Source organism: Camarhynchus parvulus, chromosome 2 (genome assembly GCF_901933205.1).
Source record: "Camarhynchus parvulus chromosome 2, STF_HiC, whole genome shotgun sequence".
NCBI lineage: Eukaryota > Metazoa > Chordata > Aves > Passeriformes > Thraupidae > Camarhynchus > Camarhynchus parvulus.
Genome location: NC_044572.1, coordinates 84,246,159 through 84,270,861, shown reverse-complemented (window position 1 = coordinate 84,270,861; position 24,703 = coordinate 84,246,159).

The following is a 24,703-nucleotide window of genomic DNA, read 5'->3' as shown; positions in this document are numbered from 1 at the left end:
ACTTGACTTTTGCATAGCTGGTATCAGTGGCTTAAGCATCATTTGTGGCTCAGCTAGGACAGAGCTGAAATTATTTTCCAGGTTTGACATCTAAGGGTTGCACTGTGCATTATCATCAATATCAAAACTAGGTAGTAGGATTCTGAAAGAATGTTCTGTCATCAATTATTCTCCACCTGAATTACAGTAATCTATATATCTTGACAAATTTCATTAATATTTAGTAACTCCTGTGCAAACCATTAATTGATTCCTTTCCATAATCTCCAGTGTATGCAGTGCCAAGCAATACTAAACTTTGTTAAAGGAAGTTTAGGGATACAATGCCAGAAGAATAAGTGGATTTTGTTTCCTGGCATTTCACTTGCTTAAGCCATTGCTGAGATAGAAATTGCAAGTTTGGTTTCATTTAGCTGCAGTTCAGACGTGACGTTTTGGATCTGGTGTGTGCTAAAGGACACGACTGTATGGTTCACATCATTTAGAAGCACTGTCAGAGAAGTGAGGTTTCTATCCAAGCCATGTAACTAAAGATATGAAATGAGGCATATGCCAGGTCACAGCTGGAAGGAAGGGCAGAGCAGAGATACATTAGATGGTGTTAAAGTTGTGAGAAACATGGAGTATGAGGCATCAATTTATGTCACTTTGAACTTCTTTTTGCACTCAAAATTCAATCATCCACATTCAATAAAGAATCATGAGGCTACAACTCATACACCTGTAAAAATAGAAAATACACAGGTCTTCTGAGAGGAAAATCATGGTGTTTTACTGTACTATTTCATAGATTAAGGGTATGAGTGAAATCTCTAAGGAAGTTAAAAGAAGAGAAAGGAATTAAAATACTTTTGCTGATATAAGAATTATCTGAGAATAATATTACGAGGTTAAATCTTTCTCATTCTATTAATTTAAACCATGAGCCCTATATGTGAATGGGATTTAAAATTAATACAAGAAGATATGAGAATTTTAATAAGGCTGATACTAAGGTGAAATGATGTGGAGACTTTAAAACTTATCCCTAATAACCTGACAAAATTGTCATTTTCTTCTACAACATGACAAAAATGATAATGTATTTTGCTTTGAAATTAGTTCTGCCTGTATGCAGACAAGATTTTCCTCTTCAACAGAAAGCTTTAAGTAATTTTGTGACTTTTCTAAGTTGTGTTTGTTTGTCCCCAGCTTTCTTACAAGCTTCATTTAGGTACAGGAAGATTGCTATAATGTATCCCTAAAGCCTTTTCCTCTCTGGGGTTGAACAACCCCAAGTCTTTCAGCCTTTCCTTGTAGGAGAGATGTTCCATGCCTCTAACAGTCTCCATTACCCTCCTCTGGACTTACTTCATCAGGTCCACAGCATGATACCAATGTCCATCAGGATATGAAGCTGCTGACCACAACCCATTTAATAAGAACTAAATTACCAGAGTTGTTTAAGTGCCCATGTTCTATTTAGAGCCTGCTCACCATTGATTTCAGCGAGACATGGGCACCAAAATTAGAACTTTTTCCTTCTAAAGAAGTGCATAGCAGAAAGCTTTGCCATTAGCAAGATGCTACAGGCATCAGAGCTGTGCCAATAATGTCAGTGAGGTATTTAGTAACTGGAATGGAATGGTAGAAAAATGCAGAATGCTCATGATGTTGAATATCCAGATATGGGACTGCAGGTTGATTACACAGTAACCCTTCCTGGCCAGTTGCTCTGACTAACTCACAGCTCTTCTGAATAGACACCAAGAGAAGTTTAGCCTGAACTTTTGAATTTGGCATGAGAAGGAAAAATGAAGCGGTTTTGTTCGTGGTTTGATGTTGGTTTTTTTTTTCCCCCTAATGTATTTTTATTTTAACACATGCACAGCAGCAAGTTGATCAGGACCTTGGAAATATGATGTAGGTCAAGAAGGAGATGAGCATAGTTCTGCAGCAGAATGACCCCATGCAGCTGCACACACTGGGACTGACTGGTGAGTTAGCAGTCCTGCAAAAGAGTAATGGAGTTTGACCTGAATATGAATGGACGGTGTTCACTGTAGAAGACAGACTGCATACTGAGCTACATTGCTGTGACTAACAGATCAAAAGAAGTTTTTAGCTCTTTTTGTTTGGTGTTACTGAGGCTGCATGCTTCCTATGCTTTTTATTCTCCCTGTTCAAAAAGCTGTTGAGAAAACCAAGTCCAGGGGTGGAAAAATCAAGATAATCAGAACCAACTAGAACAAGAAATTGAGAAGGTTGGACTTTTTTTAAGCTGGTGCAGTTTTTGTTTAAGGGTAATTGGCAGCTACTTGAAGAGGAATGTTGACGGTGGTCACAAGGGTTTCAGGGTGAAGGAAGAGACGAGATGGGCTCCATGATCAGAAGGCTTGATTTATTAAGTTATGATATAAACATCTATTTAAACTATACTAAAAAGAAAAAGAAAACGAGAGTTTCCAGAAGCTGCTAGCTACCTAAGAATAGAAAGTAAAGAATGAATAACAAACCTTGCTCTCTCGGACTGTGTCTGAGAGAGCTCAGTTCCGGATTGGCCACTACCTCCAAACACTCAATCTGGGCAAATCCAGAACTGACCTGCTGCATTCCACAGAAGCAGATAACCTATTGTTTATGTCTGGTTGCTGAACTTCTCAGCTTCAGCAGGAAAATCCTAAGAGAGGATTTTTCATAAAAGAAATGTCTGTGACAGAGGAATTACAAAAGTCACAGACAACTCTCAGTAGTGGCAGGAGAAGTGATAAAACGATGGCCATGAGCTGCAGCTTGGAATTAGATATTGGCATATTAGATATTATCCTTCCCTAGCTAGTTAAAGGGGATGGGAGTACAGATATATATAGATTTATAGATATATATGGGTGTGTGTGTACATAGATATATATATATATATATAGATATAGACACATACACATGTAGCATTGTGTCAGTTTACCTAGAGATGTCATGGAACCTCCTTGGAGATTTCCAAGACTTCAGTAGGCAGTACTATGGCTGATCTGACCTAGTTCTGCAAAAAGTTACTCTTCAAGTAGAAATCAAATTAGGTGACCTCCAGAGACCCTTTTCAGACAAACCTTTTATGATTCCATCAGCTGCTTAAAGTTCTTACATCAGCTGCTGAACTACATCTGAAAGGACTAAAATATCACAATGGGGAAATTGTTAGGAATGTAAAAATTGCTGAGGAAAGAGTAGCCTCTCCCTGTGTAGTCCACTACTTAAGTAGTACTAACCAGAGAAGTGTGTCCTTTCCCCTCTGAAATGGCACTCAGTCTATGTACAGATGCAACATGACTTAGGACAATTTATATAATGGATAATTTTGCCCTCTCACAATTTATAATTTTTTTTTTTTATCTGGCCAGTGGCTTTAAAATATATGTGAAAAGGGCTGTATGGTTAGGTATTGCTTCTTCCAGCAATTTTCTTTCTGTGGGACAAGTAGTCTCATTTTTTGATTTTGAATGTTGAACTTCCTCGAATGAGAGAAAAGGATGTGCTTGCAAATTTCCTTTAAATAAGCTTTCCCTAAATAAACTCAATTACATTTTCATTCAGAAAAAAAAATCAAACTCTAATAGGGTTTGAGTTTTTCTTATTAATTTATAGCTCTATTTTTCTTATTAATCTAGGCCAGGCAATACCTGGGTTTGATAGTTCAAGGAAAAACTAAAAATTTTTCCTTCTTGTATCCAGAGACAACTGAATGAAAACAGAAGATTTTCTGGCATCTACATTTCAATTTCCCTCTGAAGCCTGAAGGCAAAGGCTTTCTTTCTCTCAGTAATTCTCTGACTGATATTTCCATCTGTACTGTTAGTTTAAAATACTTTTAGATTTTAGTAGGTTGTATGTCTAGTGTCTGGTCATAATGAACAAAGAAAAAGACCCATTGAGGATCAGATGATCAGACACATTAGAAGGAATGCTTGTACCTTTCTCCTAAGGCTATCAGAGGAGAACAGTCAGCCCCACTGTGACCCACCAGGAGAGTTCCATCAAAAAAACTTGTTTCCTGGAATGCCTTGAAGACTATGGTAAGCTACTGATACCGTAGCCAGTATGAGGCAGAAAGAGATTTGGGGAATGTGCAAAATTTGCTAGAGCTTAAGTGGGAAACTGAATATGGGGTTCTTAAGCGGGGGAGCAAAAGCAGGGAAAGGGACAACCAGAGGTAGATCAAGAAGGAACGAGCATATGAAAACATGCACATGAACAAGAGTATGAAACGGCAGAAAAGAAAATGTTACTGCCAGTTGACTGTAAGCAGATGGCTAGCCAGCAAATTTATCCACATTATGCCCTGTGGTTGTGATTGTACTGTGTCATGTCTTCTTTTTAAACCCTATCCTTCTTTTCCTGGGTGGAATATTCTGTGTTTGCACAGCACTAGTGAAATAATGAAGAGACAGATGTGAGAGTTAGTTACTGCAGGGATCATAAATCCAAAACAGCTCCCAGAAAGACAAGGGGACCTGAAGGTCGACATCAGCAAAGATCATCAGTCTGGACAACTTATTGGAGAGAATTGTTAAGGGAAGGGAGTGTAAATGCACTGTCTATGTATATGTGTGTAATGACAAGAAATCCAAATACCATCAGCTGCACTGGGGCTGCAAATCTCAAATTCTATGTCCTGGTGTGGGTGGCCAAGGAGACTGAAGCTGTCTCTGGAAAAGCCACAGAATAGACTTGAGTGTCTAAGGCTACTGGCGACTTGAGTGCCTAAGGCCACTCAGCCTCTGGAGTGATCCATATTGTCTGCTCACTTTTGTGCAGTAGCTGACTTCAGTACTCCACAGATGGAGAGGAGGAACAGGACTGGCCCATCTGTGCTGTTCACATTTGTAGGAATGTTACATTTTTTTTCTCCTGTGTGTTCTGCTAAAGTAGCATTTGCTGCATGTCCAACTGTGTATGTATGCATATCCACATATGGGTAGTACATGAAGTGCAATTTTGTATATATTCACTGTCATCCTCCCTATTGGCCAAACCTGGGGATGTTATCCTCACTATTGGCCAAACCTGTGGACATGTAGCTGCAATGCCATTGCATCTTTTAGTCCATCTTATTTTTTTTTGTAAGATACAACATGGCAAAGTAAATATAAAATGCCATACTTCCTCAGGTTTGAAACAAATTAAAATGAAACCAAAACAGTAAAATATTAACTTGTGAACGCTCCAAAAATTAAATACTAGCCAAAGATGCCAGTCAGACACTACTGGGCAGTGAGGGAAACAGACAGAGAATGACTCAAAGTATATTGGCATTAGGCAATGTGGGCCAAATGAACACACCATTTAAGTAAAAGACTCCAAAACCTCACATTACAGTTTTCCCTATGCTTCTCCAAGTTCAGGTGTGGTGATGTGCTTTTTATTATCTGACAGTGGTACTGGCAAGTGACTCTAGTTGCTGGTGCAGACTTCAGCAAATTCATCTTTTCTGTGTGAGTTTCAGGTTGACACTTTTTCTTAGGAGTAGTTTAATTTAAATGATTGTTTCTAGAAGTTTATATTGTTTGCACCTCTCCCATTGGCAGCCATGCTAACGCAGAATATTTGTTCTATCTGTTAACAAATAGGAAAAGATAAAAACACTTCTCAGGTCTGAGTTCCCTAATTCCTGTGGTCCCTCTCTTTCTCTGTCCAGCTTACATCATTGACTTGGTTCCTTTTTTACCTCATAAGATGTGTTTGAGGCCCTGTGTTGCAGAGATAATTCCATTTACTGGGGCTTTTCTCATGGAATGAAGTCACAACTACATTCAACTGTTTTGAACTGTGCTTCTAGCTTTTATTATTGTTCTTTTATTTATCTGTCAAAGTCATTATAAAAATATTGTCCAGGGTAATTAACAATCAGTTGTTGCATCCTTCTAGGAATTTGCCCCTGCGATAAACTGGCGAGGAAATTCCATTAGCATTTTGCAAATTTAATTTCTCATGACAAAGCAGTTCCAGTATTAGTCTCTTTGATAACATAAGCCCTCTCAGATCATATTTTTGTCTGGCTCTAAGATTTTGTATCAGATTCCTACTACTGCATTAGCACTTTATTCTTGATTATCGTTGTACAAATTATATAGCCATATCTGTTACGTCTATTAAGCTTAGTTACTTTGTAGTCTTTGGCATCATGAACACAAAATGTTGATTCACTATCTCTATCCTTTTATTGGCTTGCCAGGATAGAAGAGTATCTTTCAATGCTTGTTTTGTCACAATTACTTCTCCGCATGATTTGTCATGAAATGTTGCCATGAAATTCATAAGAAAAATTTTGTTCTGTATGCTTGACTCACAAAATCCCTACATGATACTTCCAGTTACTTCACTTAAATTGTATAATGTCTGCCATTGTTCTGGCAATTAATGCAGTAATAAAAAGAACAAGAGTTTGAAAATGGAATATTTTGCATAAGTGACTTAAAATTGATTTTATTTATGGAAATGTTTTTTTAATATTATGTTTAATATTAAGTTTCAAGTTTAAAATGCAAATGCGCTTATAAATACACAAGGAATAATTATAAAATTCATGAGAATTGTGCTGGAAGCTAACTTAGCTGAAGGCAAATACATGTTTAGCTCAAGTATTAGACATGAATAATATTTTGCTAATAAAAGATTAATTTCCTATTCAGTTGAAGTTAATAGGAGAGTAAGATTGAAATTCTTTGGATCATGACCTTAAAATGTTTTCATACTTAGAAAAATCTTGAGTAATGTTTTGGCAACATGTAGATTTTTCTTTGCTCATGCTGTTTGTTAGCCAGAGGCAATAGATATGCACTTACAACATTATTTTAATCAAAGCAGCAAAGTTGCTTTTTCTGGTTATGTCCACCTCTTCTAGAAGGAATTTCCCTGTAACAATTCTGTAATATCTGCCTATGAAATTAATTAAACAAAGCTTATGAGATAGTCTGGGAGAATGAGAGAATTCTCAAAAGTATATGGGAAAGCCAGAGGAAAAGATATTAAATAATTTGCTACCAATTTGCAATTTCTTTAAGTGTTTCATTATGTTATTAGTGCTTCACTATGATGTAAATATGTATTATTTATGTGCATTATTGTTTAAATATAAATTTCTTAAATGTCTGCAACATAACTCTTTCATAATACAGCCATACCATATAAATTAAACACATGTATGGCATATTTCACTTTATTCTTCTAATAGAGAAACATAAAATTCTAATAAATTCTTATACAATCTATGAATTTTATAGATATATAAATATTATATATATAATACATAATAGGTATATTATGATATGTATATCTGATTCTTATTTTTTAGTTGAACTTGCTGGAAACAATATTTTAAAGATTTTGTGGTTAAATTGAAAAAATGAATGTTGGAGAGAAAGAGGAGTAAGGTATTCCCAAATCTTCTGCAGTATTGCACTGATTCTGGACAATAATGTAAACTTAGACACTATTCATGTCTCAGAGTTCATAGGCAGTATTGTGTCATGCAATTTAACCTCCGTCTTTTACCCATGGAGGAGAATTTTACAGATTAATTAAAAAATCTTTCTACCAATTTGGTTATTGATTTACATGTTTATAAAGTGTATAATGTTTTTGTCATAATGGCACTTTTCACAATAAATAAGTTTAATTTTTTTTTTTGGCCAGTCCTTCAGGTGGGTAAAATAGTCATCACTCAAACCCAGTACTTTCAAATGAATTGCAGTGATTTGAGCTTGTATTGTGGGTTACATTTTGAAAAGTGTAGAGCTGCATATTTTCAAGAGAGTCTGTGGGTGCACAGATTTCTATCTCTTATTGAATTCTTATAATAGGATTTATAACTGTGAGTCATGCTGTAGCCTTATGAAAAAGGTTTAATCATCTCGGAAATATGTGTACTATCTGACTATACAGTGACACAGAGACCAGAGATTCAGAGTGAGGAGCAGAAACAGGGTATGACCTGGTCAGATCTGTTACAGTTTCTGGTGACTGACTTATTCATTGCTTTACCCAGGAGCACAGGGGTAGACCTCTCTGGAGTCAGGGGGCATTTAGGCTTTGTGCAGCTGCTGACCTGCCCCAAGAAGGAAAGGGTCAGAAGTGTGCCTTCTTCTGTGTTCTCATTTGCAGAGTGGACAAAGAGGTGTTGGAGACAGAGCAGAAGATATTCCCAACATCCTCAGATGGGAAGCAAGCAGTAGTTGAGGTGTATCAAGGCCACATTGTTGTTCCAGGCCTGGGAACAGATTACTCTGGCAGAGTTCTAGTTGAAACTGCAGCTCCTTGTGTGACCTTCTCAGCAACAGAGAAGAGTAGTGCTGCAGCAATTGAAGTTCAGCCCACGAACAAACCTGCACTGCCAGCTGAGGCCGGGGCCTTTAGCTAGCCTCTGTATGCTCTTGGCTTCTAAGACAGTTCCCCTGTAAGAACCAAGGAAAGGAGGAATCTTATGCTGAGCGACAGTCCTCCCATTTGGGAGCAGTGGCAGTGTTATGCTGGTCTATCCCAGCAGTGCCCAGGGCTGAGCAGCTGAGCTGCCCTGTGAGGTGTGCTCCACCTTCTGCCCGGCACATATCACCAGTAACCACCACCTTTGCCTTCAGGCTTGAACTTGTACTTGCTTAAGCAAGAGCTCTGTCTTTGACCTTTAGGTAGGCTATGTTCAAGATAGCATTTTCTACCTGGTACTTTGGCACATAGTCTGAGCAAGATGGAGCCATTTATGCAGGCTCTGACATGAAGGCTTACTCTGTTGTCTGGTCAAGATACCTGTGAAGGTATCTCTTGCCAGCCACTTGGGAACTCATGGACCAAAAGGTATCTTGTTTGGGGTAAACGACTGAAGAATTTATCCTGAGGGATGGAGAGGTGTTCCAGCATCTCAGAACAGGCTTTCAGTTTATAAAATGTTGTTGCAGTAATTATGGACACTAGAAGGTTAAACAGTGTTGTTCAGGAAAAGAATGTGATGCACTCAACACCTGAAAAAGATGGAGTAATGGGCAAAGAATCAGAATTTGCATGACATAGTCTATCCTATTTTGGCACATGGTAAGAAGAAAATATAGTACTAAAGAGTTATTCAGATCTACCAGTAATAGCTACTGCTCCAATCAAGGATTTTAATTATGAATAGATCCTATGCAGGGGTATGTAGGGCCAGGACTCATGTTAAACATGGCTTATGGTCCTACTATCCCTTTTGTTTTGTTTGCACCTATTTATTTTAGAGAGTCCAGTAAAATCATTTGGAAGGAGATGGGAAAGTGGTCTTCTTTTAGAGGATATTGAGCTTGCTCAGTATGCAAAGTACTTAAGAATTTAAAGGGTAAGGCTAGAGAAGAATTTCTATTTGTGGTTTGAAGCCTGAACCTCATGGATATCAAGAAATTTTTCCAGACTGGGAACTGAGAGCCAGACAAGGGATGACATGAGCTGTGCAAGTGTCTGCAACTCTGAAAAAATATCCCTGAACTGACTGTGATAAAGGCTTCCCTCCAAGGCTGCAGTGTGGAGTACTTGTCAACTCTCATTTCCCCAGATTGCTTGGTGTTTTCTCCATTTAAAAGTTTAGAATTTTTAATTCAAATAATCTGTGTGGCTTTCCTGTTTTAGAAACCTTACAGTCTTTTGCAGAAAGTTTAGCCAGTTATCAGTAAACCTGCAAACAACATAAGAACCACTTGTCAGTAAAATTCCTCATGCTTACTATGCTCGAGATTTGGATAAGCTTACTTGCATCATGAAACACAAATTTTCTGGAAACAGCAGAGGTAGAGCTCAGGCTCTTTGCCTCATAGAAAAGTGTGTGATGCCTGGAACCAGAGTTCAGCTGAAGGATGTGATGAGAAAAGAGAGCTGCAAGCAGGGAAAAAGGTTTTATCTGCTTTATTCACACACACTGCGGGCTCCTCTGTTATAGCTCTGCTGTTATGGTTGATCCCAGTGGAACCAAAAACATGAAACCCATTGAGCTGGTGAATATTAAGGATTAAAACACTTTTACATCTCTCAATTAACTGTTATCTTAAATAGAAACAGAGAGGAAGTCCTATGCTGAATGAGATTCCTCAGATGTTGGTATCAGGACTGCTGCTGCTAAACATTGTCAGCCACATGGACAGCGGGATTGAGTGCACCCTCAGCAAGTTTCATAACTATTCCAAGCTGTGTGGTGTGGTTGACATATTGGTGGGGAGAAATGCCAACCAGAGGGACCTAGACAGGCTTCAGAGAAAGTCCCATGCGCACCTCATGAAGTTCAACAAGTTCAAGTGCAAGGTCCTTGCACCTGGGTCAGGGTCTGATCTTCTCCACCACTGATGGGAAGAAGACATAGCAGGAGAGATTTTTGAACTAAAAATTTGCGTTTTGAGCTTTGATTTATTTTCTTATACTGATGTTGCACTTGCACTCTTTTAAAGATGTGCTATCACTTCCAAATGTGCTTTGTAGTGCAGTTATGATTTCTTAGGACTTGTGCTATAGAATTAATTACCTTTTGGTTAGTGCTATGTACTTTACATGTGAGGTTCCTCAAGCAAATTTCCCTAGGTTCTCATATCCAAACATCTAATTAACAGTAAGCAAATTAGTTTCAATCATAAAGATAGATAAGTAATGTAAATATTTGTTCCATCTCTTCTGTTTTGCTCAGTGCATGGTGGGATTGCACATGCTTTAATTTATTCTGGATTCATCCATTTGCTTATGACCTTCCTGCATATTTTTCAGGTGTCTTAGATTCTGGTTGGCATCACCAATGGGAAACCCACCTACACCCCCATGTCACTTTTAAGCCAGCCTTATTTTCTAATTTCTTTCAAAGTCAAAAGTCCTGTATTGTCTTAAACCTTGTTCATTAATACGCTAGCAAATACAGTTCAATTTTATATTTTTTTCTAAAATTTAGGGTGTTTAAACAGTAGCTGCACTTATGGTAGGAAACTGTTCAGCAAATACATCCAGAATGTGAATTCAGGTTTCTAATTTCACATTCAAGTAAGTGCACATATTATAAATGTGTACTGTGGGGTTTTGCCACTCTAATTTGACATATAGCCGTGATTTTCATACTTTTTTTTATGCATAATCTTTTCATTAAGAAAATATTACCTGACAGCTGGATACTTAGGGTTGCTCAAAAAAAGTAAAAAAGTTCAATCTGTCCACCTTAATGGTGACAGGCTTTAGTAAAAAAAAAACCAACTTTTGAAATACTATCCTTGCCATTTAGAAAAAGTTGTATTCCTAAGATTTTAATCACAAATCATTGAAGTTAATTAGACCTCTAATTGCCCTGGTTTTCTAATAGCATTACAGGCTCAAATTACTTTAAATTCACTCCTAACAATGACAAATTTCAATCCAAAATGTATAAAGCTCACTTTAGCAGAGAAATTTGGTTACAGAGAGTATTAGCAGCATTTGGCTGGGAACAGTTATACCAAGTAGATTTCAAATCCTGGAGCAAAGAAAATTAAGTTAGGTACAGAGTTTGTTATAAAACAGAGAGAGATGAAAATAAGGAGACAATGAGTATCAGGGAAAATAATGCTGAAATAATATGTGTTGTGAATATTATGAAAGCCCTTTGATTTGGATCCTAAGTGCTGCATAATAGAAAAGCTATGGGAAACTGTCCTGTGTCTGCAAACAAACTGACCAGACTAGCAAATAACTTGTTCTGCATCCAGCTTCCATGGTGAGATAACAGACCTGTAGATCAAATAAGTAAATTTGAATTTCATGTTATGCAGAATCAGGCTAGTCACTAAATATAATAATAACAATAAATCTGGTTTTATTGTGTTCGTTAGTCTCACGTATTTATTTTTGTTGTGGAGTACAGATCTGGATTTCCCATTAAATAATCTGGGGGGTCCTCTAGCTGATTTATAAGGTTGAGAATAATTGCATTTTAAACAATACATTAGAATGGAAAGAGAGATCTCTCTTTTCTGGCAGCTTTCCATTTTTGCAATTTAGAAGATAATTTTTATTCTTTTACTTGATGACACTGCCCTCCCAACAGCACAACATCAAGATGCAGCGCTATTGCCAGCCTACAACCTTGAGACAATTACTGGTGATAGCTAATTTCTAATGTCACTACCCTGAGAGGTTAAGGGACAGTCAGGAGTGGTACTTCATGTACTACATCTTGACCTGCAGTTTAGATACATCTGGCATATATTGTTCGAGTTCTTTATTCTAAACAATGCCAGTTTTTGTCAGCTTGTAGAAACTCCAGATAGTGTGAGTTAAGCTTCAACTTTGTGTAATACAACAGGAGGTTTTAATTATGGCTCTTGTATTGATTCTTTCCCAGCTACATCTGAAGTGTGCATGCACCAGTAGTGAAATTAATTCTTCTCACAAGTTACTGTCTTCTGTGTTTCTGAATTGTACAGGTTAACTCAGCAGCCATCTTTAGTTTATTGAAAATAAAATTAGAATCTGTATGATCAGTCTTGAGGTATGAAAGGTACTGGTGCTATCTCATAACTTCCAACAGGAAACACAAGTCTGTTGCTTAGTGTGCTGGCAATAAAAATTGGGGGAAATTTGGAATTATGATAGCTGTAAAAAACAGTTTTACAAAACCAGTCAGATTCTGCCTTTTAACAATATATGCCTGATGCTACATATCTATTTGTTTTGTGAAGCTACATGAGAATTTTATATCAAGTAATATTGAAGTTTGCAGTCATTGCTTATAGGTAATACCAAGGGGCTTTTTTTATGTCTAAGAAATTATTGATACACTGTCATTCCACAGAAATCTAGCATTTCCTGAGCCACTTCAGTCCCAGTGGAGATGAGAAGGTGTAGTTTAAGAAATGGCAAGGCTGTGCCAGGAGTATCCTGCATAATTTTGGCAAGCAATAGAGTTACAAGTAGAATTTAGCCTGTTGATACTCAGGCAGTTTGTCGTGCTACCTGAACATTAATAGAATTGATTAGCTAAGGTAATGGTGCCCCTGGGGTGAAGGTGCAGGGCTTCTCAACTACTTTTAATTTTTCATATTCACAGAAACTCTTGTTCTTCATTCAGAAACAAATAAAACTGAAAAATGCAGTTTTCAAATTAAAAAAAAACATTGCAGTGCTTAAAACATTTTGAGGGAATTTAAAAGGTTAAACTTTCATAAAATAATTCTCCTTGCTTTCTGCTTCCTGTATGTATTACACTTTCTGAGGCACTAGCCCCTAATATTCCATTTAGTTCAAGTCCTGAACCTGAAACTTTTTATCTAGCTAAAATGTTCCTTAAAGTAAGAATTAAGCATGCCTGTATCTAGAGTGTGTATGTTCAAGTCTCTTCTCAGCCTTTAAAGAAATACATTTTTATGCAAATCCAAAGAAACTGCTCAAGGTAAAAGTTCAAGAGTATCTAATGTGTTTAAATATTGATGTATATTCTATTGCAATTTTTTTAATGTGCCTTGTCAGAGCTTTGGGATGCATGCAAAAATCAATTTAAAAACACACAATCTTATGTGGAAGCATGGAAAGAGAATCTTCAGAAGAATTATCAGTCAGAGGAAGGCTTATTCTCACTAGCTAATTGAGAAGGGTATGGTATGGTATAAAATATATATGCTCATTTGTGTTTTCTCTTTATAAACTTAAAATTGAAAAGGGAAGGTCTTCATTACTTTTGGCACAAGTAATAGAGCTGTATAGAAATTCACTGCTAAATCGCAGTAGCATTTTTGATCATTCATTTGCATTCATCTAGTATAATGCAGCATAATTAAATAGCTTTTTAGACCAACAAAATATTTTACTTAAAAGAATATTTTATGTTGAGGAAAATTTAGTAAGGATAGAATGCCAGGAGAGGATGCAAGCTTAACTCATTATCTCAATTCAGGGGGGAAGAATAGCTGTAAGACTGCAGCTGTAGGGGTAACATGGGGTTAGTCCAAATGCCCTTGTGCATATTGTCCCACAGAAGTCTTCCAGGGTTCAGAAGATAACTGGCATTTAGGGAGGAAAACTAATCTTTGTTCTGGAAATAATGTCTTCATCCAGAAACAAATGTTGAGAAAGCCAGGCAGTGGTTATATTTATGCACTATGCTGTTTTTATTTCCAAACTGTGTCCTTCACTGCTCTGGATCGGATATTATGCTAAATACATAGACTTCTTCTGTCCAACTTAAGGTTAGGTATTTTTCAGTGTTATTATCCATTTAAAAGTATGTGAAAGTTTTTCGTTAAACCAGTGTATTTTTACCAGAATTTTAACAGAACTGGTTTGATATGTATTATTACCTCTTGAAATAAGATGATATGACAAAATGCATTGAAACTCACAGTTTAACTGGTGATGAATATCAGGAGAGTATCCTTGAATGTATTTCTTTTGTGATTCATATTTATAAAGTCCAGAGTCCCTGCTCTGAGTTAATTTGATGATTGGCATACACATGTCAATGATGTCAAGCACAAGGATGAAATTTTTCCTTAACAATGAATAAAACCCCTGTAGATCTCCCCTGTGTGCCTTAAATGAGGCAATTAGTGCACCTTAAACCTGTTCCAGGTTTCCTGTGACATAACATGCAACTTTGGGAAGTATGTCTCAATCAGCCTGTCACTAGGATTAGTTTCATTTTTCAAACCTCTAAAGCTGTGTCTATGCTAGCAGATTAATCAACAAGCATTTCTACACACTGAAATATGACTGCCTAGTCCATAAAACTATTCCTATGTTCCCTAAATACAAATTAGTGAATCCTAAACAGTTTCTTGGCACAGCATGAGGTTTATATCACTCCAAGGGTTGTTTTCTGATGTTAAGCTTCCTGCAGCAAGTCCTGTGGTGGAGAATAAGAGAATTTGATCATAATTTTTGAATACTATAAATCCAACAAGCTATTCCATGCTACTTGTACTTGGGGACAGTTCCTAGGCACACTCGGTCAAGTACTGTGTATGGACAGTGTCCTGACAGCCTTCCTTATGGAAGAAACTGAAAGGGAAGTCTTATCTCTGCAACCTCTATATTTCTGGAAAGCATAAGATCCAAAGAAGAGTGTTTTCTAACTTTTCCATTAGTAAAATTGGACTAAAACTCTTGTATGCTTACTGCTAAAATAAAAATTAAATAATTTGTCTGCAGAGTGAAACAATAGCAACTGAGAATAAACAGACCTCAAACATCATCAAATTCAAATTCTACCACTTCTATTATGTAAAAAAAGTATAATTGGTAAAGCCAGTTTGATGTAAAACCATGCTAATTGAATGGCATGAAATAATGTTATTTGAATAAGAAGAAAACTAAATACAATAGATTCCTTTTTCTACAATAGATTTTTTGGTTTTTATTCAGAGAAAGTATAGGGCTTAGAAGAAAATCAAAGCTTCCTTCAGAACATTCTGAGGTTGTAAAAAGTGCATTTCTTACAAAATCATTCTGATTAGAAAACTCCTGTCCAGCTCTTCCTTTGATGTATATGTACCAAATACTTGTCCAAATTAAATTTGTATTTCAAAATCTCTCCCTCTTCAGAGTCTTTCTGTAGTTAAGAGATTTTCAGAATATTAATACTTATATTCATGCTGCAATATCTGCAGTTATTACTGTGAGATTAAGCACCTTTTTTTTTCCTTTAGGCAGGCTTCTTAAGATAAAAGTGGAGAGGAAGTGATTTAAAGCCAAGATTACCATTACTATGTGTGTGGTTTTTTGTATATTTATCTACAAATTGTGTGTGTTAAATTACATGGGTGTTTACATTGATTTAAAATAATATATTTTAAATATCATGGGATTTTTTCCCTTCCAGACAGAATTTGAGCTATAATCATGTAGTGATCTGTACAAAAAACTAATTGCAGATCTACAAAAAAAAAAAGATTCTTTAAAAAATAAATATTTTTCAGTTCAAGAATAGAGAAATGCTTTATATCTACATACATGTAAAAATGGATGCCAGTAGATGGTGCTCACTCTGAAGCATAATCTCTGGGGTTACCAACACCAATAAAATTTGTTGCTGTGCAGTCAAACAGGTGTCTGTGCACTCTTTACAGCTACTCTGAATAAATGGTAGGAATGTTCTGTCTAATTTAGTGTGTAGTACTAACTTGAATACAGATCTATATACCACATGAAGACTGAGTGACTCCTTTTGCTGGCAGTAGAAATATTTCTAGTGCCCTTGTGGGTGACTGCTTGAAGTAAACATGGTGGCCCAACAAGTGAAGATATATTGGGAGGCATTCAAAGGAGCAAGGGTGTGAAGGGACACTCTTGAAACAGCAAATAACTAATGCCAAGAAGAAAAAAATCAAAGGATACCAGCAGTGGGTTGAGGAGAAAAAATAAAGTGATAAGCAAGTGGTTACAATATTTAAGGAAATACTGATGGAGATGGGATAATAGCAATTGAAGGGGAATACATAAAGCTGAATACAGAGAAAAGACATAAAAACCAGAAGATAATTAAGAAGATTATTAGAAAAATATTAAGGAGGTAGATATTAAGAGACAATGATACATACAAGGAAAAAGAGTCATTAGAAAAGGCAACATGCAGTGGTTATGTGTAGTACTAGGAAAGAAATATTACTGAACTTCTGATTTCATATTAGCCAATACTATGTTGGTGTAAGATTTGAACAAGAAGAACAAGGATTAAATGTATAGCAGTTCAATGCACTGACTTGTGCTCTCACTTAAAAATTTGAGAATAGTAAATATCTTTTTGGTTATTTTGCTTGCGGTAAGTCTATGTAGAGCATTACTTTCTGTCTTGCTCCTGGTGGACTGTTACATTTAGAGCAATATTTCAAGTGATACTGTTTCCTCTGTGTGGTGATATTGCCTTTAGTTGTGATTTTAGTCTCAGGGAAGCTGCTTGGTGTCCCTCAGCCTTACAAGTGACTGGACTGTGCCATGGGACACGTTCTTTGGTTGATATTTTCTGCCTGGCAATCAGGTTGATAGATCTAGGATAAAGCAGCTGGAGAACACTACCAGCTCATTCAGAAGGTCTCACTTCATTTTTCTGTAGTACAGGTGAGGGTAGCAGGGTAACTCTGGGCCCAGAGGACTTTTGTGCAGAAAACTCCCACTGAGAATAGAGGAAACAGGGAAATGAGTAAAACCTTCTTCCTCTCTTCCAGCAGTTCATCAATAGGTGGAAGCAGAGATCCTTCCCTAGGCAATCCTCAGCCAACCTCTGGTTCCCTGTTCTCAGTTCTGTGGGGCTGAGGTCATGACATAAAACCAGCAAAATGTCTTTGCACGGTGGAACAAGTGATGAAAGAGAGATGGGATTGCCGAGAGTAATATTAAAAGAGCAGAGAATGTCAAAGCTATTTATTAGATCTGTGTATACCAGTGCAACTTAATGGTGTGAAGAGGTAAACAGGGCTTCTATTTAAGACATCATTTGTGTACCTAGTATTCTAAAGGGTTTACAAAAAGATTACTTAAAATTTAGTTTAAAAATATTCAAAACTCATAAATTTAATACAGTTTTAACAAATTTTTCCATGTTCTACTTTATATTAAATTAAATTAAAACACCTGTAAGAAGAAACTAAATGAAATGTAACTAAACTATAGAGCAGATACATCCATCAAATGCTATTATTATTGCTTATTAAAGATTCAGTTAGAATATATTCAAACCTACTTCATCTACCAGCCCTTCATTTGTCTTTGCTCTTTTTGTATATCTTGTAAGAATCACTAGCACCTAAATTTAGTGAACACAGCTGATTACACACAAATTTGAAATGCAAAATGATCTGATATACAATTCAGTCTGTTTAAGATATTTAATGCTGTTTGGCTTTAGCCTCTCCAGGAACCTTGGTTGTAGAAACAGAATAATCCTGCTCTGAACATGGAAATGGTGTTCCAAAGATATAATCTAAGATTAGTCATGCTTCAGCTGTTTCTACACCTTACTAATAAATCTTGTGTTACACTATTAATTACATGCAAAATATTGCAGTTGTTCTTTCATTTTGTTCTTTCATTTTTTAGCTGACTGGTTTTGCACAATGTTGTACATTTAGGGGTTTTATACAATGATGTTGTATAGGAGCGAGTTAGCATACACATACCACCAGCTAGAGTAAGGGTGTTTGTCTGTCCAAAAGAGTGCTGCATCTCTTTGACAGACCATTGTAGATTGGATTGTTGTGTTTGGGACCTGGAAGTAGCAGCCTGGTCACCCTTTCACTCAGCCTAGGCAGGTGTTACAAATAAGTGGATGCAGGGCATGACATGTCAATATACAAGCTGGAGAGAGACTGAGTCCTGCTACAGCTCTGATTCAGCCTGACTTTTCCAAGTGTGCCTCTCATTAAAGATATAAATACTTCCTTTGAAATCAATGGGACGATTCACACACTTAGTCAAGCACATACTTTAAGTAGATTGCTTAAGTGGGACCATTCTGCACCATTGAAATGACTATACACACTTCAGGAGAATGGAAAATCAGTCTCACAGTTATTTTAAACATGACTCAGAAAATTATTCAATTTGTCTTCAAATGTCTTCTGGTGGAAATGAATAATTCAAGCAAAATATGGAGAAACATCACTCACAACATCAGAAAAACAGATATAAAAATGTTTTCTCAGGTCATTTTGAGAATGCTACACCTGATTTGTGGTGCTGTATCAATAAAGTTAAGGAAGTGAATGGTTATTCTAGCATTATTTATTTGAAGTAAGTGCTTGAAAGAAAACTAAGGGATGATTATCATGTTTCATTTTTTAAATGACAAATATAAGATTTGCACCCTCTGTAAATCTAAACACCTGTTGATTTTAAGTTATGTTTTTCTTTCCTAAAGAATATAGGGCTCAGTCTGTACAGATCTCTGCTACAGATCTCAGTCTGTACAGAGCTCTGCTATGATTTCTTGAAATGGTTACTGTGCATTAGTTCTTAACAGAGATAAAATTTGATATAGTAAGAAACTCTTGAGGTTTTCACAACAGATATTTTGTTAGTAGAAGAAATAGAAGAGAAAATAAAGATAAATAAAGTTTAAATTAGAGTTCACTGTTATGCTGATGGTTTTCAAAGGTCCTTGATCACCCTTGCCAAATGTAGCCTAGTGCACTAAGTTACTGGAACCCAGGTAAAGCAGCATAATGGGAAACATCTAAAGACAAATGTGATCTCTCAGTATGTATTGGACTCAAGGTACAGTTTTTGTTGTCTTAGAATAGCAGAATTTACTTGTTCTGTATGCATGGATTTTATTACTCTAAAATCCCTTTCCTGTTTCATTCCAGATTCTGCATTTTTCTCATTCAGCAAATCAACCTGCATAATTGTAGAAAGGTCAGTTTTTGTTTTTATTTTTCTTCAAACATTAGCTCTCTATTTATGTAATTTTACTTGGTAGCTACTGCTCTCCATTATACTCGAAAAATTTTTATTTATAAATCCTCTTGACTTGTTGAACTGCCCCCATCTCTCATCTTAATTGCCCAAATATAATTAGAGGTCTGGATGAAATGAATCACCTTGGCAAAAATTCATCCAGCTTTATTGCCAAATTCAAAGACTGAGTGAGGGGAAAATGGTACACTGGCACACTTGATTTAAAAATAATTCTAAATGAAGCTGTGTGTAGTATTAATTCCAGATGAAGCTCTGGAGACTGATTAATCAAAATGTATTGTTGTAAATCCTTTGTGATGTGCTGCGATACCAAGTGTACCAGGCCAGACTGTGGTTCAGCATCTGTATCCTAGAAGAGAGTAAATTATCAGGGGTCTCCTTGCCTGGCCTTCTACCAGAAGGAGAAAATGGGATGGAAGCAGTAAATGTCTAGCTGCTATTTTTCATTTTCTTAGCAGTGGCCGAACAGTGGCAGGAAAGAGTAAGGAGCAAAGACTGATAACCAATATGTCTAGATTGACTCAAGAGGAGCCTGAAACTGCTGCAAAGTGGTATATAGAGCACTTCAATTAATTGATAAAATAGGAAGGAGGGCAGATCAGAAAACACCCACTTTTTTCTGGGTGTGTCATTCTTTCTGCCCTCAGAATGTCACCTGAGGAGGTTGTTTCCACTGTCTGAAATGTCTGCCATGCCTTTCAGAGTATGAGTCCATGGCTCATGTTTGGAAGAAGATTAGGATGTGCCACCTGTAGTGCACAGGAAAAAAATAGGTATCTGCTGGAGGTGAGGTGGCATGGGCTCTGCCAGAAATTGAGGTGGTGGAGGCAGAACAAACAAGGACAGCTCAGCAGCTTTGGCTGTTACAGAGGGTCTGTTCTGTGGAACGTGGAAATGGGGAAAAAGGAGTAGGTGGAAGAACTGAAGGGGAAGGAAATGGTAACTTTGCTATTGTTAGGAGAGTCAAAGAAGAACAAAAAACTGAAACTCAGAGATATGTGGTAAACTAGGAAAGTTTTGTAAGAAACAAAGATTTTCTAGAGTGGATGGGAGATGTAGGGAACAGCTCCCTAAGCAGTCTAAAGACAAAAGGAGCAGGTTATTTGAACATTCAAGTAGAAGAGGCTTGGGATATCACCTGATTGCTTCTGCAGAAATATTATTCAGGGACTAGTATCTTTTTCAGTTTGCCTCATCCCCGGAAAGAAATATGAAAATGTTAAGTGAAGAAAGAAAGTGCCTTTCAAAAACACAGTTGCTTTCCTGAGGCAGTACAGTTACCTCCACATCCACTGCTGTGGTTCAGTCTAGCCCTCAACATTAAATTCCAGTTGTCCCTAAAGCAGGCTTCTTTCACAAACACAGGTGATTGGACACCCATGCTTGATCACTCATGCCTATGACAAAATTCCTAATGCTGATCTTACTCTTGATAGTTCATTATATTATCATTTACATATACAAATTTCCCTGAGGCTGTGCTTTTTAGTGTTATAATCATCTCTGGTAAATCTAGGTTACATTTTCATACTACCTACTATCACCAACTTATTGTTTAAAATTATACTCCACTCAGTTTCTGTTTGAATCTCTTTGAACAATTAGTTCTCAAACAAATAACTATTTATAGCATTCTATTCCTGGGGACTCTTCACTGCTCCTTTACATCCTTTGTCATGGTTATAAGACCAAGACATAGCTGCTCTGAACTTTTTAGTGGATTTTTAATTTCCTCTGACATCATTCTCACTTCTTTCCAAAGAGACCCTTTTGGTTTGTTGGGTTTTTTTTTTCCCTTTAAATACATACTTCTGTGTTTCAGTTATCAAAAATTAATTTTTCAGTTAATATTCAAATATCGTCAGGCTAGACACTCTGCCCTGGGCACAAAATGTGGACAGCACACCTAATCCTTGAAATATCACCCACTGAAAGGTTCCCACTGAATTTAGCTTAATCTACCTCGGGATGTAAATGCACAAGCCAAAAATTTGTAAATGTGACTGTCCAACCTGGAAAGCCAGGACACAAATAGCAAACACAACAGTGTTTACAGGATGGATTAAAAAAACCAAGACATTGCTATCAGAATACCTATCCAGAACTGGTTCAAAATAGACCTTCATCTTTCTGTAGGTTTTACTAGATTTTTTTTAATAAATGTGAACTGAAATGTTTTAAATATCTTCCCCTTCTTTTTATTTTTACTTCTTACTTACAGCTGCTTCTTTCACACTTCTCCTTTTCATAAAAATATGACAAAAAGCCCATCTGATTTGATAATTTTCTTCCTTCTGCTAGCTTCCTTAGAGGCTGCATTCATTTTCCACCATTTTTATATTCACAGGCTAAAAGATATTTGTAGGAGGTGTTTCGACTGTGGAGAACATGCTCTCCCATCTGTGGCAGTATATAAAAGAGTCTTCTTACAGAAGGCTTGTTTGGGGTTTTTTCTGGATAGATACCAAGATGTGTAAGTTTATTGATGAAACATGCTTAAGTGAGGAGAGATTGTAACATAATTGCATATTTTCCACATCCTGCATAAGAGATATGCATCAATAGTACTCCACCTGCTCTTGGGTAGATTTAGTTTCCTACAACAATTTCATCTGCAGCTTCTTTGTGAAGAGTTTGCATTAAACTCCAAAATTAAATTTCTGAGTTTCATCTATCTCTGTTACCCGTTAGGAAAGCAAGATGCTAGTATTTGCTCATCTTTTCAGAGGTTATTGTATATGATACAAATTAGAAGGGCAGAAGAAGAATGATTCTCAGACTATTTGACACATATCTGAATTCACTGTTAATTTCATTTACCATTTAAACAATTATGAATGATGTAGATAAAGTAAAGGATGAAAAAAGAAGAAAGAATAGAAAAATGATCTTCCATGTACTTTTTTGTAAGGTTCTTTCAAATTGTTTCATTTTCTACATACTTTTCTCACTCTCAGAAAAGAAGGAAAATGGCATTACCCAGATGTTGTTCTCTCTTCAATAAAGTGTGGCTAAATTGCTGATCTAACTGTAGCATAGGTAGAAAATAATATTATATGAGCATTCCTTAAGGATTGTAAAAGCTAGTGTAAGATCATTAAATTGAACTTGAGCATGCCACTTCTACATATTAGCCAATGTCTGCATATTCACAAATGCAGATCCATGATGAATGTCCCAATGGTTTAATTTTCACAGTATAGAACTGAAGAAGGAACTTTGGGTTATTAGCTGACACAATCTGCTTCTGAGACTCTGAATCATGTATGTCAGTCATGCATGGGTAGCAGAAAAAGAAAATTTAAGTATAGAGAAACAAAGATACCCTAACTGAGTCTTGGAGAGAAAGTTAGGTTATAAATCTGACATTATCTTCAACTTTTTGTACCCCTGCACTGGATTCCAAAGAGGACTGTCATGGTCTAACCCCAGCAAGCAACCAAGCCCTGCAGAGCTGCTCTCTCACTCCCCCACCAGTGGTGTCAGTGAGAGAATCAGAAGGGTAAAAGCTAGAAAACTCCCAGGCTGGGATAAAGGCAGTTAAATAGAGAAAGCACAAGCTGTGCACACAAGCAGAGAAAAGCAAGCAATTCATTCACCACTTCCCTTGGGAAGGCAGGGGTTCAGCCAACCCCAGGAAAGCAGGGCCCATCACATATAGCAGTGTCTTGAGGAGATAAATTTCATCACTCCAAAAAACACCCTCTCTCTTTCTCTCCACTTTATACATGAGCATAATGTCATATGGTCTGGAATATCCGTTTGCTCAGTTGGGGTCACCTGTCCCAGCTGTGTCTCCTCCCAATTTTCCATGCATCCACAGTTTCCTCAGTAGCGTGGCAGTACAAAAAGTGGAAAATACCTTGGCTCTGTGTAAGTCCTGCTCAGTGATGGGGAAAACATCTCTATGTCATCATCCTTTTGTTCAGCACAAATCCAAAATGCAGCTCCATGCTAGGCACTGTAAAGAAAATTAGCTGTACCCCAGTCAAAACTAGCACATCTAGGTCATAGATGTGAGCATTGATTGCTGTACATCTTGCAGCAGTCAGCATCAGTTTAGGCAATGTTCTCAAGTTCTTCTTGAACCTGTATTTTTTGGAATCGAGGTCTGTGTCCTGAATGGCAAGAGTGTTGTGGGGAGTTGGGGTAATTGCAGTTCTGTTATGTGTGGGTTTATTTGTAGATAAATCTATCTTCTTTTTAGGACTGCTACTTACTCTGGTATTGCTGTTATTCTTGCAAACCACACTGCCTTGACTTCATCACCAAGAGAGAAAACACCTTTCTTCACTTGAAATTATTACCAACCAATGTTAGCGATCTTATCTATGATTACAAGCCTCTGGAGAGACAGAAACCTATAAAATCTTAGTTATGTTGTAAATAATTTTATTCCATTGAAAATTAAGTGTGCATATCAGCTACTTTGTTTGTACATCTGTGAAAATGCCTCAGAAATATTTATCTGAAGTTAAAAAGTCTTAGAATTGATAGAGCAACAGATATTTTGCAGCAATAATAGTGACATCTCAATGTATAACAAGGTAGAATGTTGGACTCCCCTGATAGTCTTATTTGTCTATAAGTATCAATAAAATAACTTGCTACGATTTATGCTAGAAATTGTATGCCACAACAATATGAGAACCATTATTTTTAGAAGCATTTAGAAAGGTATTCTACTTTAGCAAATGATTAATACTAACAATTTGGATGTGTTTTCAGTTCTAGAGGCACATAACAAGTATCAGGAGCAGATTAAAATGTAGTTAGCCACTCTTGGAATGCCAACAGGACACTATTTCACAGTTGTCTGGAAAATGAGTATAAAAAAAATTTGAGTATAAAAAAAAAGAATGTTTACCAGCCTAGAATAATTACTTCTGAAGATCTGAAGAGATTGGGTCCTTTCAAGACCTGGCCTGGACAGAATTTCAAGAACTAGAGCTGATTTACTAGTAAAAATCAGTGCTTTAAAAGCTAGACAAAACTCAGTCTGCCACATTCCCCTTGCAACTGTGCCTTGTGGTTTCTTCTCTGCTGATCTGTTTCCTCAAACAGAGAAATGAGAGGTAAGATAACATATATATGGTTTGAAAAACAGCATAACTGTGTGTGAGAAAAAAAAAATAGGATGTCTACCTGTATTGATCCATGAAATAAATAGCAGCTAAGGCAATCAAGGAAAATGGATTCTTGGAGAAAGCTGCAATTAACTGTATTAAGTTAAAAAAAAAAAAAAACGTGTTTTTTGGGGGGGGGTTTGTTTGGGTTTTTTTTTTTGGTTTTTTTTTTCCTCTAA